Source organism: Ammospiza caudacuta, chromosome 9 (genome assembly GCF_027887145.1).
Source record: "Ammospiza caudacuta isolate bAmmCau1 chromosome 9, bAmmCau1.pri, whole genome shotgun sequence".
Lineage (NCBI taxonomy): Eukaryota > Metazoa > Chordata > Aves > Passeriformes > Passerellidae > Ammospiza > Ammospiza caudacuta.
This window is the reverse complement of record NC_080601.1, coordinates 2,977,681-2,995,868: the sequence shown is the minus strand read 5'-3', so window position 1 is coordinate 2,995,868 and position 18,188 is coordinate 2,977,681.

The following is an 18,188-nucleotide window of genomic DNA, read 5'->3' as shown; positions in this document are numbered from 1 at the left end:
TCATAGACCATCCCAGATATTTCCAGGGAGCAGTTGTCTGAATTTTCTCAGGAGCTACTACCAAAGAGTATTGTGCCAGTGTTGTTCTTATTTCCTGGACTTGTTGTTGTGTGAAAGGCATCGGCTGAGCAAATAATACATCGTCCATGTAATGATATATGACTGTATTAGGCCATAGCTTTCTGAGAGGTTGTAAAGCTGCACTGACATAAAGCTGACACAAGGTGGGGCTGTTCCGCATGCCCTGCGGAAGAACCGTCCATTCAAACCTCTGATCGGGTGCTTCTTTGTTAATCGCAGGTAATGTAAATGCAAATCGTCGCATATCCTGCGGGTGCAGGGCGATAGTAAAAAAGCAGTCCTTAAGATCAATAATTAGCAAAGGCCAATCCATCGGGATCATGGCTGGGTTCGGTAATCCAGGTTGTAATGAGCCCATAGGTTCCATCTGATCATTAACAGCACGCAAGTCATGGAGCAGTCTGTATTTCCCTGACTTCTTTTTAATTACAAAAATTGGAGTATTCCAGGGGCTGGTAGACAAACGCAAATGTCCCTGTTGAAACTGTTCTGACACAAGCTGATGTGCGTGTTGCAAACTTTCCCCTTTCAAAGGCCATTGCTTAACCCATACCGGGGTGTCATCGACCCAGGTAATGGGAATTGGGAAAGTCCAAGCAATGGCTTTTACTCCAAAGGGTGTTCATTTGTTAGAACAACCCCTAGCTGAGCCATTATGTCCCGGCCTATAAGGCATTGAACAGTAGGAGGTAACTGCACCACTGAAAAAATCGCCGTCATCTGCTTCCCGTCGATATGAACTTGAAGGGGGGGCGAGCGGCTTGCCAGGGTGAATCCTCCTACCCCGGATACAGCAGTGGCTGCCGGCTGCAAGGGCCAGTGATGAGGCCAGCAGCTAGGACTAATAATGCTGGAATCTGCTCCGGTATCCAGCAGACCTGAAAGTGACCTTTTCTGTCCGTTATATTCTATGTCAACTTTTTTCTTCGGTCTCTCGGCAAGATTTAAAGTTAACAAAGTAAGTCCTCCTGTAGAACCAAAAGCGCTGTCTCTCCTCTCTTGGGTTTTAATGGGTTGTATTCCTTTCGTCATTTGCTCAAGTGGTACTAGCTGAGCAATCCTTTGTCCCTTGTTAATTTGGAGAGGAGGAAAAGGAGTATAAACCATAACCATAATTTCTCCCATGTAATCCGCATCAATAACGCCAGGTAACACAAACAGTCCTAACATAGAAGCAGAAGATCTCCCAAATAGTAGCGCACCCATCGCTTTGTTTTGTATAATAATAGGTCCTTGAACCCCTGTAGGGATTTTCTGCGGGTGCGAGTCATTAGCGTTACGTCTACTGCGGCTGCCAGGTCCATGCCGAGGCTCCCTGCGGTGGTGGGTTGGAGGCTCCCGGCTGCGGCGTGTTGGAAACTGCCTGCTGCGGAGGGATGGAGGCTCCCTGCTGTGGAGGGTTGAAGGCGCGGGGGGGTTGAATCTCTGCAGCGGCAACTTGTGTCTGGGCGCGGCTGCTGCGGGAATACGCGCTCCTGGAGAAGTTTCCCGACCTCCGCTTACAAGCGCTTGTATGATGGTTATCCATACGGCATTTCTGGCACCAGATTCGAGTAGCCTGGCACTCCTGGCGCGTATGGCCAAAGCCTCCGCAGCGATAACATTTCATGCGGCCCTTTTTATTTGATGCTGCAAATGCAGCTGATGCTTGAAGAGGTGCAAGTGCGGCTAAAACCTGATTCTGAGACGACTTTGCCTGTTCTTGCAACCCTACTCCTAGCTGTTTAATTGCGTCTACCACTAAAGCCTGCTGCCCGGTTGGCACAAGAGCCATCCTCTCTAATGCCTCCTCTATAGTCCAATTTGCTCCTAAGGTATTAAGTATGTTTCTAGTGGTAGAATTACAATTTTGGATTGCACACTGCTTGAGAAGGGCCCCGCGCATAAATTCTGCCACTCCAGCCCTCTCAATTGCAGCAGCAGCTCTATCAATAAAAGCACCAAATGATTCCTCTCTACCTTGCTTAATTCCCATATATACTGGTATTCCTCCTGGTTCCTTTACTCTTTCTATTGCTAGTCTGACTAACCTCATTGCCTCCCGGCACTTTTCCTGACCTATTAAAGCTTGTGCCTCAGTGCGAAGGAAAGGTCCCAGACCCATAAGCTTGTTAACAGTAACGCCATGGAGGGGGTCACCCTGCTGTCTTTGTACTGCCACGCATTCATTTACTAATGCTTGCCAATGGGCGTTAAAAAGCAATTGCTGATGTTGGGTAAAGATTAATTTAACTATGCCACGACAATCATTAATAAGAAGAATACTGATGTCAAAAATATAGTCGAGCATTTGCTTGGCTGGTTCGCTTTTAAAGCCAAACTGGCTAACAGTAGCTCGCAACTGAGATAACATCTTCCAGTCTAAAGCACTAATTGTCGCTTGCATACCTCCGCCAGCCTGGGGGGTGAAAATAACCGGACAAGCCAGTTTGCTCGCTAAGCTTATCAACTCCTGGTCTCCCTTCTCCATTGCATCTTTGGCAAGAGCTGCCCACGCATCCCGTCTTTCCCGTGCAATCATCACCGCTCGATCGTTTTCCAACCCAGGGCTCTGATTACTTTTCGGGAACGGGACACACGTTTGTGGCCCTGGCTGCTGTGATGCAAGCAATACGGGAGACTCAGAAGTGCTATGCATAGCCTGCGGCAAAGCGGGCAATAAAGCACCCTGCGGAGCACCCTGCGGAGCTTGGCTCGTTAGGGGGGGCTGGCTCATTAAAGGAGGCGGTGGAAGCGGCGCGGAGGGTAGTAAAGCGCTCTGCGGAGCTTGGCTTGGAGCCTGGCTTGGAGCCGGACTCACAGCCTGGCTCGGCGCCTGGCTCGCCGAGGGAGGTGGCGAGGCCGGTAATGAAACCGTCCTCATTGCAGGGCCGAGAGGAGTCCCCAACTCTTTATCAAACTCCCTCTCTTGATCGTATTCTTTATTACGATCGTGAACGGCAGTAGCCTGATAGGCAGCCCTCTTTTCCGCCTGGAACTGCAACAGTTCGTTGTTAATGACCCGCCATAATTTACCCATTTTCCTAGCAGTTTTATCATTGTCTAACGTAGCCTGCCATAATATATCACCAAATTTACGCCACTCCGACAACTCGTGAACCGTGTGGGGATTCACAAAGACTCCCCGTTCCAGACCATAAGCCAAAAGACCTTGCAATTCTTTCTGTAAGTCTATTCCCTTAATTTGCCTTTTTTGCAAAAATGTAATAAAAAGTTCATATGCGGCTTGTCTTTCCATACCTCTTTTTAAGTGTGCACTTTCACCTAGCAGCGTTTTCCCAGACTTATGCCGCACGTATCAGCTGGTCCCATCTATATGGGTGCCAGGGCACGGCGCGTATCGGCGGTTTTCTTTTTTCCTCCGCTTTAATTTCGCGCTTATTGCCGCTCCCGCTGCTTCGGAGCCTGAACCAGTCCTCACTTATCCTTTGGTGTTCGCAATCCCCGTGGTGGCCGCGATCGTCGTGGTGTCCGCTATCAGGTCCGGGTGTCACCAATTTGTTGAAGTGAGGGGAGAACGACCATTGTGCATCGAACTCGATTTATTGATCGATCAGTCAGCTTAAATAATAATGTTAACGAACTTCATGCATATTCCAAAATACAGCTTTATGATAGGCTAACAGAGAAAACTCTAACCACTCCTTTTGTTTTACAATACCGTTGATTGTTTACATCAAACAAAATCAGTGTTCTCACTGTGATATGAACGGTTCTCAAAACTTCCATAACTGTTCCCAGGGTGCCATCTTTTCCCAGAGAGGATGTTACCTTTGTTATGGGAAGACTGCCTGAGAACTTTATTGTATATACAAGGATGCCTGAGAGAGACTAATTGTTTATAGAAGTCAGGCTGGAAACTGCTTTGAAACTGCTTCACAGCTACCTGTTACTTTTCTCTCAATTGCATGGCTTCGTGGCCTTTTTCCTCAAGCCATGCCTGAACTAAACTCTCCACAATGGTACAGTATGATCAATCTGAAAGATGCTTTCTGAACCTGTCCTTTAGCGAGGGACAGCAGAGATTACTTTGCGTTTCAGTGGGAAGACCCAGAAATTAACAGAAAGCTGCAATTTAGGTGGATATTTTTGCCTCGGGGGTCTGTGGATTCCTCAAACTTGTTCAGACAAGCACTTGAGTGCTGAGTCACTTTGTACCAGTGGAAGGAACAAAATTGTTACAGTATGTGGATGATTTGTTGATTGCTGGTCTGACAGAGGAGGATGTAAGGATGAGCAAGATAGAGCTCTTGACTTTCTTTGGGGAAAAAGGGAAAAAGGATTAAAAGTGTCTAAGTCAAAACTGAAGTTCACAGAGCCCGAAGTCAGGTATTTGGGATGTTGGCTAACCAAGGGAAAGAAGAAACTAGACCCTGAGAGGGTGGGGGGATCATTGCCCTGCCTCCCCCATGGACAAAAAGGGAGGTGAGACAGTTATTGGGGCTTTTGGGATATTGCCAACAATGGATTGAAGGATACAGTGAGAAGGTGAACTTTTTATATGAGAAACTCACCACTGACAGAATTAAATGGACAGAAAAGGATGAAGGTGAATTTAAGGGAGTGAAGGAAGCACTCGTGGCAGCACCAGTGCTGAGCCTCCCTGATGTGAAAAGGCCATTCCAGTTGTTTGTAGATGTCAATAGTCACACAGCCCACAGCGTGTTAACACAGGATTGGGCTGGGGCCAGGAAACCTGTTGGTTATTTGTCTAAGCTTCTGGACCCTGTAAGTAGGGGTTGGCCCATGTGCTTGCAAGCAGTTGTAGCTGTAGCATTGTTGGTGGAAGAGGCAAAGAAAGTAACTTTTCGGGCCCTGTTGGTAGTATTTGCACTGCATAACGTGCAGGGTATGGTACAACAAAAGGCAGAAAAATGGCTCATGGATGCTAGGTTGCTGAAGTATGAGGCCATTTTGATTCACTCGCCTGATTTGGAACTGCGAACATTGACAGCACAAAATCTGGCCCAGTTTTTGTTCAGGGAGGTCTCAGAAAAGCTTGTTCATGACTGCATGGAAGTGGTGGAACTGCAGACCAAAATAAGACCAGATTTAGAGGCGGAGGAGTTGGAAGAGGGAGAAAAGTTGTTCGTGGATGGATCAAACAGAGTGATCGAAGGGAAAAGGAAATCAGGATGCACAGTTGTGGACAGGAGGATGGGAGAAGTGATAGAAGCGGATCCTCTGAACACGGGATGGTCTGCACAGGCTTGTGAGTTGTACGCAGTCCTGAGGGCTTTGAAAAAGCTGAAAGGAAGAAAGGGAACAATTTTTACCGATTCCAGGTATGCCTTTGGGGTGGTCCACACATTTGGGAAAATTTGAGAAGAGAGAGGGCTGATCAACACTCGAGGACGGGGACTGATGCATCAGGAATTGATAAGGCAAATTTTGGAAGGGATAAGGGAGCCAGAGGAAATTTCAGTAGTACATGAGAAAGGGCATCAGGCAGGGATGCAGTTTCGGATCTGGGGAAACAACCTGGCAGAGAAGAAGACAAGAATGCAGCATTGATGACACTAAGTACCTTGGAGGTCGAAGGAATCGAGGCTCCAGAACGTCCTCCTCAGCCCTCCCAAGAAGCAATTGAAAGCTATGAGAAAATTGGGGGGAAATTGGAGGAAGGTAAGTGGAAGTTACCGGATGTGAGAGGATCGGTATCAAAAGGCTATACCATGAGAATTTTGAGGAGGCTGCACCAGTGAACATACTGGGGGGCTCAGGCCCTGGCAGAACAATTTTTAAAATTCTTTGGATGCAGAGGGACTTTTGAATTGGCTAAAGAGGAGGTAAAGGGATGCCTGATCTGTCAGAAGGTTAACAAGATTAAGGCACAGCAGGCAATCCTGGGGAGTTGCCCCATTGCATAGCGTCCTTTCGAAAGGATTCAAATTGATTTTACCAAACTCCCCAAGGTGGGATGGTACAAATTCGTGTTAGTGATAGTAGATAAATTAACCCATTGGGTGGAAGCATTTCCAAGCCCAAAGGCGACAGTTAAAACTGTGTCCAGGAAACTTTTTGAGGAAATAGTGCCCCAATATGGGGTGGTAATTACATAGATTCGGACCAGGGAACTCATTTTACTTCAAAGACGATTAAGCAATTGTCAGAGGCTTCAGGCATTCAGTGGGAATATCACACCCCATGGCATCCCCAGAGTTTAGGACAAGTGAAAGAATGAATCAGACTTTAAAGGCACAATTATCAAAATTGATATTGGAAACCTGGATGTCCTGGTTGAAGTGCCTTCCTCTTCCCTTGCTTAATATCAGGACTATGCCTAACTCTGAGACAGGGTTCTCACCGTTTGAAATGTTATACGGGATGCCATATAAACATGGAATGCCGGTGGGACACCCCAGGCTGGAGGATAGTCAGATTCAACCGTACATGATAGCGATAAATAAGAATTTACAGGAATTAAGGAAACATGGGATAGTATCCCAGAGGGCATCTCTGGGATTTGCTATCCACAAAATTCAATTGGGTGACAGAGTGCTTGTGAAAGCGTGGAAAGATGTACCCCTCTCCCCTCACTGGGAAGGTCCCTTTCTTGTCCTGATGACAGACACGGCCGTTTGGACGGCAGAGAAAGGCTGGACACACGCATCGAGGGTGAAAAATGTCGAGCATCAGGAGGAGGTACCCGAGTGGAGGATCACCTCTTCCCCAGGCGATTTAAAGATAAAGCTATGCCATCCAAGTAAATGACTGAAGGAGAGTGGATTGGTTGTATACTGTCGAGCTGTGTATGCTATCCGTTCATGCACTTCAAGTGTGACTACTGTCTGGAAGTTTTTGTTATACATTGTCGAAGGAGACAGAGACCAAATGGTTTGTGTACTCAGTGTTTAGAGGAAGAACTTGAGCTGACTAACCGAGTCTTAACTCTTGCCACAAATCTAGGAATCTTAGAAGATTCTCAGGAGTGGTTTTGCATTTTCCAGAACGGTGTGTGGGGAAAACTCAATTCTTAGGTAGAAATCTTAGATGTCGAGTGCTGGAAGTTTATCAGGGTACCTTGCAGCTCTGATGCAATCAAGATATCTAGGTGGGGCACCTTTAAGAGGAGGTATGTGGTTTGGTCCAAAAATGTATTCCCAGAAGAATACTCCTGCTGCTGTGAAGATGGTCTCCCTCACCGCTGGTGGCATCCCAGGGGGCACAGGCAAAGGCAGATAAGTATGCCTATGGGGAATCCTGATGGGCCTGAGCCTAGCTGTGTGCGGGACGTTTAGTCTGCATACTGAGACCCCACTCTGCAGTGGGGAACACCGCCCCATGGCGGAGTGCAGTAGGTGCACCCAGATTGTCCTGGATGGACAAGGAGGAGGGAGGTCTCAGCATACCAAGCCCTGGAAGACTGTGTTGTGGAGCAAGGCAGGTATCGCACAATAAACGGCAATTGGTTGAAATTATGCAGATTGGGCAAAGAGGGGGTGTGTTTTGATCCAAAGGTGAGAGTTAAGAACGAGCAGTCAGACAAGTTCAGCCACAGAATACAGAAAAGAAATATGGAACAAATGTCAATCCCTGTTTGTAACCAATGTAAGTGGACTATGTGGGTTGGGGGAAAGACTGAATCAGTTTTTGTAGCGTACTATCAAATCAATCAATTGTGTTATGATAATTCTAAGTTGGGAATGTGTGTCATGAATGGGAAAACGTACTGGATTGGGAGAAATTTTAAATATGAGAATAAGCTCACCCTGAACAAGGAGGCTGTCATTCTGGACCTTGTTAAGGCAGATGATGACAGGGCTTGTCTGCAGTGATAGAACTCTCTGTTTTTCAAAGAACTAAGGAAGGGATAGATCCTGAGGGCAAGATGAAACAGATAACTCAGGAACTGAAAAGAAGGGAGTCTGAACTGAGGAAGAAGAGGGTGGAGCCAGAAAGACTAAAAACATTAAGTGAACAGTAGGAGCACCTTGAGAAACAATATGCTGACTGGGGACTACCTGCCCTGGATTGGAACCTATTCATTGATCTGGTCCAGGAGATCACAACTGAACTAGGATTGTCAAATTGTTGGATTTGTGGGGGGTTGAAGTCTGCTGAGAAATGGCCCTGGAAAGATGAGAGCTTAGCTCTGGAGCAACTTCTGAAATGGGAAAACCCACGGGTCTCGAAATTGGCACAGAGGCCTGAGGGATGGGTGTTGGATCAGCGGGTAATTGGAACCATTTACATCAGCTGAGAGGGAAGAGAATATACTGAAGTGGTGGGGTATACCCTGTGTATATCCACACTGGTGGTAAATTCAAGTAGTAGGAGCAAGGTCTGCCAACCAGAGCCTCCTATGGGATATTGGAGTCAGGAAAACAAAACAAATTGTGAATGGAATGACCAAATTGGACTTTGTTGGGTCAAGGGCTCAGGAGTTAACCCTTACCAATCCTTGGGGGAACTAAGAGAATACTGGAAAGAGCCAGGACAAACTAACATAAGGTGGAAAGTATTACAGTGACCTGTGTGGGTGTTGCTGGTGATAGAGAGACGGTGAATCTTGTTTGTTGATCAGAAGGCTTGATTTATTAATATATGATATAATACATTATAGTTATACTAATAGAATATATAGAGAGGTTTGCAGAGCTGCTAGCTAGGCTAAGAAGAGATAGAAAAGAACCCACAACAAAGTTGTGTCCAGGGACTCAGTCCCCCAGCTTGCACTGATGATTGGCCCTTAATTATAAACATAGAAAATGAGCCAATCAAGGTGAATCCTATTGCATTCCACAGCAGCTGATAATAATTGTTTACCCTGTCTTCAGACGCCTCTGGCCTCCCGAAGACACAGAAATCCAAAAGGAAGGATTTCTGTGGAGAAATGTCTGCGACATCTCACCTTTCTAAATTGTATAAAAATAAAAGAAAAATGCTGATGTGGAATGAACAGGAAATTCCTTCACCTATAAAATATAGAAGACTAATAAATCACTACAACAATCCTACAATATAAGAAAATTGCAAAATACAATGTAAAGAGAATTTGAGTCCATGCAGCTGAGTTTCAGGAACAGTCCATCAGCTGAAGTTGTTTCTTTTGGACATCTGAGAGTCCTTTTTGGTCCTGAAAACAACTTGCTGCAAAAGGAATCCCATCAATAGGTATCAAAAAACCATTGACAGTCATAACACAATTTTAAACAATTTAAAACAATTTGAACAATTTTTGGAATGTCCTTTCTGGCCCTTCAGTGCTTCAGCACTTCAGAGCTGCTGCCCGCCTATTTTCAATCTTTTTTATTTAATTTTTAAGTTTTTTTTTTTTTTTTTGTTTTTATTTGATGGAAAAGCAAAAGAAGCAGCAAAAGAGCAGAGCAGTGCCAGAGAAGGAAAGGCCCTGGGGGCCCTGGCCCATACTGGACCAGGAACCCCAAAACTGGCTCACACAGGGGGACCCGGACCGGTAGGACAAACCAGAATCCCTAAAAACGTCAGGAGGCCTCGCAGTGGGCCCGGCCCAGAAATTTCCTGAGCCAAACGGCCCAGGCCAAACCCATGAGGAAGGCTCTGCATTCCCGCAGGCCTGAACCCTGCTGCCAGCACAATGGCAGCACGGGTAGTGAGATGCTTCCTTTCCCCTAAATCACTGAGGCATGCCAGCAGCAGGGAAATAGAAGCTGCCCCGAGAATCTTCATCTCGGGTCTGGGAATGTTTGTTTCCCACAGCAAACCAGCTATGGTCTCCTCCAATTGTGCCCTCTCCCTCGGCAATGCATCGGGTTTGTCTCTCATCCGCCCCGTGGCATCATCCCCATCCCCTCCAGGCTGGGGATCAGAGGCAGAACTCTCTGGATGCACCTGCCCCCCCATGCCACTAGGGCACAAGAGAGGCGGCGGCCTCCATGGGACAATCCCCGAAAAACCACCCCCCAACCCGCCGAGAATGCTGATCTTAAAAACAGGCAGCTGGACTGCCACAACAGTCAGCTGGCGGGCAGCCCCCGCTCCACGGAAGGAGAGACCCCCCGCCGGAGCGACTGCTGGGACGTCCGGTGGAAGCACCGGGGAGGGAGCCGGAACCGGGGGGGGAACCGCGCTGAGAGTGGGATCCGCCGCGGGCTGCTCCGAGGGTCCCGCGGGCTCAAATCTGTTTTCTGCTGCTGACTCCAGGGTCCGCTGCGGAGGCGGCGGGGATGCGTGGGAACACGCTGTTGCTGCGTCGCTTGGCTCTGAAAGCGGCGGCGGGCACGGCACGGGCAGCATCGGATCCTGGAGAAGCGGCGGAGCGTCGCTGTTGCTTAGCAACAGGTCAATCGCCGAAGGTGCTGTCTCTTCTGCCTTCTCCGACACAGGCTCTGGCGGGGGCCAGGGAGGCCGGTGAAACCGCGGGCGGGACCGCCTGGAGAGGCGGAGACGGGATCTCCTGGAGTGACAGCTCTGGCTGGGGCGTGGAGGAAGCCTCGGAGACCGGTGCCGCTCCCATGTCTGAAGGCAGAGTCTGAGAGGCCGGCGCCGGCTTGAGCGGCCGCTCCCATCCCCCTGGAGAGAGAGAAGGGGGGGGAGGAGAACACTCCATATGAGCATGCTCTGGAGAAAGAGTAAAAAAAACTTCTTCGCGCCGCGACGTTTCGCCCCCCCCCCGCTGTGAAGCAGGGGGGGCTGGGAAGAAAAATGTCCTCCCCCACCGCGTCTTCTGCCAAAGGTGGTGGAAACGGAGCTTGGCCATAACAGTTAGAGATCCATTGAAAACAAGCTGCTCTGCGCTTCAGGACTGGGAAAAGCTTTATAAATGCTGGGTAGATAGAAGGCAGGACACGTCCCTTGTTCCAGATGAACTGGAAAATGGAGTCCATGCACTCCCAGACAAAAGCATCTAAAGCGTATAAGACATCAGCAAAGAACCCAAAAAGCTTTGCCCATCGAAAGAATTCATAGATATCTGTTTTTGACAAAAGGAAGCCGTCTTCCCTACACCAATATTTCCAGAGGGCCATGAGTTTCTCCTCTGAAGGGGAGAATTGAATCTCTTCTGGCAAGGCATGGGTCTGCCATACAAACAGCCACAAGCTACGAAGGGCTGGTTCATCAGGGATAGAAAAGTGAACAGTACCTTTTAAAAGAGTCCAGCTTTCTCTGGCCAGCTCCACAGGTCTGCTGCTCTTTTCCATCATCTTTCCTGATGGTTTTCCAGAAGAAGGTTCTCTTGTGGTCAGCCTTGGCTGTGAACTCTGTCCAAATCAGGATCTTCGGTTCTTCAGCTCCTGGCTTGAATCCACTTTCTGAGGTCACTTCAAAGCAACCATCAAATGCTACACATACAGGATTTTTACCCAGTGCAGCAATTTTGCTCCTCTGGTCTTATCAAATTAATTTTTGCTCTGACACGAGGGGTCACCAGATATTACAGCGATCTGTGTGGGCACTGCTGGTGATAGAGAGACGGTGAATCTTGTTTGTTGATCAGAAGGCTTGATTTATTAATATATGATATAATACATTATAGTTATACTAATAGAATATATGGAGAGGTTTGCAGAGCTGCTAGCTAGGCTAAGAAGAGATAGAAAAGAACCCACAACAAAGTTGTGTCCAGGGACTCAGTCCCCCAGCTTGCACTGATGATTGGCCCTTAATTATAAACATAGAAAATGAGCCAATCAAGGTGAATCCTATTGCATTGCACAGCAGCTGATAATAATTGTTTACCTTGTCTTCAGACGCCTCTGGCCTCCCGAAGACACAGAAATCCAAAAGGAAGGATTTCTGTGGAGAAATGTCTGCGACAGAAAGCCCCAGATGAAATTTATTGGATTTGTGGGAAGAAGGTGTTCAGTGAGTTACCCCCAAAATGGAAGGGATCATGCACTTTGGGCATGATCTGACCCATATTCTTCACTCTCCCCCAAACAAAGAGTAATCTGTAATGGGCTCCCTTATATGAGACCCTGAACAGGGGAAAGAGGAGTCTGAAAAAGATACTCCCTGTCGTAGGTGGCAGGCAGACTTGGGGAGAAGAAGAATGGCCGGCCGCAAGAATAATTGAATATTATGGGCCAGCCACTTGGGCTCAGGATGGAAGCTGGGGATATAGGACCCCGATTTACCTACTGAACTGATTGATCAGACTGCAGGCAGTGGTAGAAATAGTCTTGAACATTACCTCGGAGTCCCTTGTTAAGCTGGCAACACACTTAAGTGTGGGCTTTTGTGTACCAAAATCAAATAGCATTAGTTGTTGGCTGAGGAAGGGGGAGTGTGTGGAAAGTTCAATGAGTCAGAATGCTGCATTGAAATTGATAATTATGGAGAAACCATAAGGGGTTTGGCAGCAGAGATAAAAAAGGTGGCCCATGTCCCAGTCCAGAAATGGAATTCTATCTTAGAGGCAGCCTGGTGGGACAGACTATTCGATAGAGCCTGGTGGAACAAAGTGATATTTTTCATAATGTGTTCAGTAGCCAGCGTCACATTCCTTCCATGTCTAATACTGTGTTTTATTAGACTGATAAACTCCCTGGTACAGGGTATGCAAATAGCGGTCATACCCGTGGACCCAGAGTTGGCTTCCAGAAACAACGAATCCAAAATCATGAGCCTGGGGGAAGGTGGATGTATGAGTAATGCTGCAGAAGTCCTGGCAAAATTTGAAAGACAAGTCAAAAGTTATGAGAATGGTTATAATGTCTATCAAGGAATCCCCGCAAGGAGGGCAGGGCACACAGAGAGTCTAAATAAGTCCCCCTCTCTTTGTAGGATATCTTTGGAGGTGGAGGGTAGATGTAGATAAAATATAGATAATAGTTCTATGGGTTGTAGTAGGAGCATGAATTAATATATCTATATAGAAGGGGAGGGATTGTAATATATGTTATGAAATAATTCATGCTTAAAGAGAGAATATATTTTATAAGATTGTAAAATCCAAACGAGTGTGTGACCACAAGCAGCCCAGAGACAGATGTCTACTTCAGAATGTCAAAATTCCTGAAGGCAGCAGAAGAGCAATACCCCCGTTTACCCATGAATAGCCATGGCCAGCGTGATGATCGTTGTCCTCTGGAGTAATCAGGACACACCCAAGAGTGATCATTGCTTGACTGATCATTGATCATTGCTTGACTGACCATTGATCAAGATAATAGAAGTTGACAGAAAGATACATCTGAATACGCAACTTCCCCTGACAGGATCAGCACCTGCCACTACTCAGGAAACAGTGATTGTCCAGTCCTGCACAGTGAAAGAAATTTCCTGCATATGCAGGGTTACAAAAGAAATTGGGGCACCTCTGCCTCAGGCATAAAAAACTGTATTAAACAGCCTTGCTGGAAACGGCATTGGTGAATAGAGAGGGAACCAATGCGATAGAGTTTGGATCTAGGTTCACCCAGCGCTGATCCTGGGCTTGACGCTGTCTCTTTGGCTGTGGTATTTGAGGACCGTATTTTGGTAGTGAAAAATAAAATCTTTTGCATTTTGATAATTTGGCTTTTCAATTGATCATTTATAACATGTTCAGCATGACTCTTGCCTTGTGTGACTCTTGCCTTGCATTGTTCAGATAATGGAGAAGGAAGAGGAATGTTGTCTGCTGCTGTGTCAGATTAGGTAATGATTTTCTAGCTCTCACAAGCTGTATCAGGTTTGTCTCAGTGCCCACACATAGCCTTGTTTTGCTATCAAAAGAAAATCTTGAATTATGCAAAGAGCAAGGTAGGAGCAGCAGAGCTACTGCTGAGCATGGATTTACACTGCCTCTATTGAATATTCATTGTAATCAAAGATCACAACTTTGTTTTCTGGAGTTAAAATTTTTCTGGTAGTTTAGACAGTTCCAGTCTGCACAATATGTATTGATACAAACAGCCAACAGCTCTGTTACTCCAAAGCAATAGCTTTGTAGGCAGAGGAAATGAAAATCAAGGTATGTGGTATTTTGGGTGCAAAACCAGGCACTTCAAAGTGTTCATTCTTGTTCTTTGCCAATACTTAGTCCAGAAGTCTTTGCCCTTGGTGCAGTTCAAAGCCAGAAGATGAGCAAAGGCATTCCTATACAGAAACTGAGATAACTGAGTTTAATTGCCATCCACCACGTTTCTGAGGTACCTATCTGAGGTATCTATTATGAGAAGAGCTGTCACAAAGTGCTAGGTAGAAAATGAGAATAGTTGTCAGTGCAGGTTTGTAGACTGTCTCATGCTTAAACACTTGCTGGGGAGGGGGAGGCTGGTTTGTAATGAAAACACAGACAATGTGTCTGGTTATGAAGGGGGATTGTTAGAAATGAAGTAGAGCCAGATTTGCCTGTTTGCTTTTATGACATGCTAAGGCACCTGCTTTTCCTTTGGGGTCAGTATGTTTCATTTAGGAGGGTTTTGTAGTAGGGAGGGAAGGTAATTGAAAAACATTTTGGGCTGTGACAATCAGCTCTTCCCTCTAACAGAATTGTGTTCTGCTGTTTTCACTCTCAGCTTGCTGACAAGATAGTAAAAGGTAGTGTGGTATGTGTGCCTTTATAAATAGTGCCTTACTTCCAAAGGTAGGTAGAAAATTTAAACAATGCTCTTCTTTGGAAGAAGGGAACAGAATGGTGAGGCTTTAATATGCTGATACAGGGAGGAGAGGATTGATGTTTAACCAGGGAGTGGTTCAGGGGGTAGACAGGATATGAAAGCTGGATTTCCGGGCATCTCATTCAGTTTGGTGTCAGGTGTGGGACAGTTTCAGAGCTTTTGAGGCTGCCAGTGAAATCTGTGCTGAAACACCGCTCCTGACTGGGTGTCCTAGGGAGCAACTGCTTGAAGGAGGCTCTGAGGACAGAAGGGAATTTTAATTTAGGGGATTTTGGTCTTTCTGGTGGTTTTATGCAAAGTAGTGGTGCCCCAGTGAAGTGTAAAGAGGTAGCACTGGTGGTTGGGTCCTTGCTGCATTTCAAGGAGAATGAGGTCTAAGGAAAGATTAGGGATTGCATTTCTTTCTGATGCTTGGTGGTAGCTGAAAGCTTAGACTGCAGCTCCATCATATCAGCAGATGGACATATGTGAATGTGAGGAAGAATATAGATGTTAGAAGAGAAAGCATATGGAGAAAGCAGAGAGGGTAGGAGGGGGAAAGGATTAACAGATAGGAGTGAGAAAAATAGTGAGCGAGGTGGAAGGGGAGGAAAAACCTTCCTGCCAGACACCATCCCCGTTTCCTTTCCTGGGAGAAGCTGCTCCCCAGCGAGGAGCTTGAGTACCTGCAGATGGCAGCTGCGACACAGGAGATGAAGTTTGCCAGGTTTTAGGCAGCAAAATAAAGACCAGTATGAATTCACAGGGAAAAAACAGCCCCATTTCTCAGTCAGCAGTCTGTGTCTGTCTGTGCTGCTGGGTCCCTGCTGCAAAAGGGCTTCCAGAGAGCAGGCCTGATTGTCAGACCAGAGGATATGTGGGGCCACAAGAGGCTATGTGGGGCTGTGATGCCTCTCTGTTAGGACCAGAAAGGAACCATCACTACATCCTCATAATCCACTTAGTTAAAACTCCTGAGAAAGCAGAGGAGGAGTATCAGGCACTGCTTCCCCTGATGGCTGCAGCATGAAGAATGAGTTAGAGAACTACAAATGCTTAGAGGAAAGAGCCTGCAAGGTTTCACTGTTCAAACCTAAATCCTTTCAGCTGGTGTAGCATAGCCATGTTGTTGATGGTTGTAACTCTGGGCCCAGACAATGAAACATCCATGGTTGCTTGGAAAAGCCCTTAGGGGAAAAAGAGGTTAAAAACTTCAATACGGCAGTGGCAAGAGCTGTTAACTGAAAAATCAACGAGTAAGGATGACCTGAGTGAGTAAAGGATGACCTGGCAAACCCTTTCTCTCATTTCCATGGCATCTCTCTTTTCCTCTTTACTGCTCTGCTTTTATGATCATGCAGGCAACAGGAAATTAGACAAGGATTTGCAGGGAATATTTGGAATAAGTTGTATTTTGGGGTTTGTACTCTTTGTGGGGGTTTTGGTAGCATAATAGAACAATGCATTTTTTTCAAAACCACCTCAATCCTTGTTGCTCTTACTGTGGATTGCAAAGGAAAAGTAAAGTGATCTGATAGCCACACATTATATATCGTGCATTTGAATACATTTAAACACGTACTGATACTGCACACTCACAATAAGAAAGCTAGGAAATTCTAAGGGTAGAATTTTCAAGAAATATTTTTGATTTTGCAGGCTGTTCCCAGTTAAAGCAAGGTGCCTGATCAACCATCCAAAATTGTCAGATTCTGTGATAGTCTGGTGCTTTGGTCTAAGCAGCCCAAACTACGTAGCTGCTCCCCACGATGTTGTTTGTGATGTGTGTGCTCAGCACTGCTGTCACAGGAAGGTTTTGAGTAACTCATGAGGTGTCTGCACCAATCAGAAACTCTGTCCGTCCAAATCAGGTTTAAACTCAAGTGCACCTTTTAGGCCTCTTTAAGGCCATTTCATGGCCTGGATGGGTGTGTAAGAGACTCTAACAGATGATCAAATCCCTGTGCTGTCTGTACACCTTAGGACTGAGTGCTCTTGAATTCTGCTGCTATATTTGTTTTTTCGCATAACTTTATTTAGAGCACAGGTAAGGGCACACACGGTTCTCCAGCCATCCCTTCAAACAGCAAGAAATAAGGCAACTGTTGATTTTTTAACTTGTAATGATTAGAAAAATCACATGCATTTCTGTGTCCTGAGGAAGTTAACAGTAAAAGTTTCTCTGGTGCTTCCTGGTTTGGGAGTGAACTTGAGCAGAGCCGGGGTAAGCTGCCTTAGGTGTTCCTCTATATTCCTCTTAGAGCGAATGTCAGAGAGCAGCAGAGCTCAGCTTTGTTACTTTAAGTGTCTTACAATAACCTCAATTTACAGCTATTTGGAAAGGATGCAGAGCAAGTTGGGGAACCCCTGCTGAAGACAGAAATTTGACTTCAAGTAGTAGGCACAAGCTCTTGCTGTGACTGCTGGCAAGGAGCTCACAGCCTCTATTATTTGATGACTGAAAGCCTCTTACAGCTGTTTAAACTTACAGCAGTTTGAGAAGAAAGCAGCAGAGTGGAATGTGGAGAGTCTGGTTCATGCATGGCTGAAAGAAAGAGGCCATGAAGGTATACAGCTGAGGGAAAAGTAAAAGGTAGAGATCAAGCAGCATTTCCTAGGCTTGATTCTATAAACAATTAGGCTCTCTCAAGCATCACTTTATAAACAGTAAGGTTCTCAGACAGTCTTCCCATAACAGGCAAAACACTCTGTCCTTGGGCTCTCTGGGAAAAGATAGCTCCCTGGGAACAGATATGGAAGTTTTGGGAACTTTTTATATCACAGTGGGAACGCTAGTCCTGTTTTTAATAAACAATCATAGGTATTGTAAAACAAAAGGAGTGGTTAGAGTTTTCTCTGTTAACCTATCGTGAGCTTGGATTTTGCAATATGCATGAAGTTAATTAACACTGTTATATAAAGTGGCTGATTTAATCAATAAATTGGAGTCAATGCTGCTCAATTAGGATGGGTCGACTTCCTTTGCTTTCAACAGTGGAACACATTGTTTGTACGGGAGGTATGAGCCCATGTGGACGTGGGCTGTGTGCCCCTGAAGGGTTTGTCATCTCTAGGGCTGCCCACCAGCAGCTGGGCTCATCCCAGCCATCCTGAGCTGCAGGATTGGGATTGGTGCAATGGACAACATGATAAAAACAACAGCTTTAAGCAGAGGGCATTAGCATTTTGAAAATGCAGAAGCAGAAACCCAACCAAAAATGCTTTTCCCCAGAATAAAGACATGCCAAGGAACTGTTCTTCCCTGAAACACCAGCTCTGAGGAGCTATTACCTTGGGCTGAAGATGCAGCTATCAAGTTAAATGAGTGTGACTAGGTCTGAGAGAGTCTCTTTGCTGCAGGTGTGTGTGTGAGTCCCTTAGGAGTCAGGACATAACCATTGGGCACAACAGGTAGCAGCCAAGGACTTATTGAAGTATGAAGTGGTGCCAAGGATGAGCTTAGCTAGGGCATCTTGGAAGCAAAAGCATGCTGTAGGAGCAGATCTTAACTGAGGTTTTAATTCCCTGGACTGACTGACTTTAAAGGAAGGGCATGGGGATTGGCTGTGAACACAGTTCTCTGACAGCACACTGAGCAAC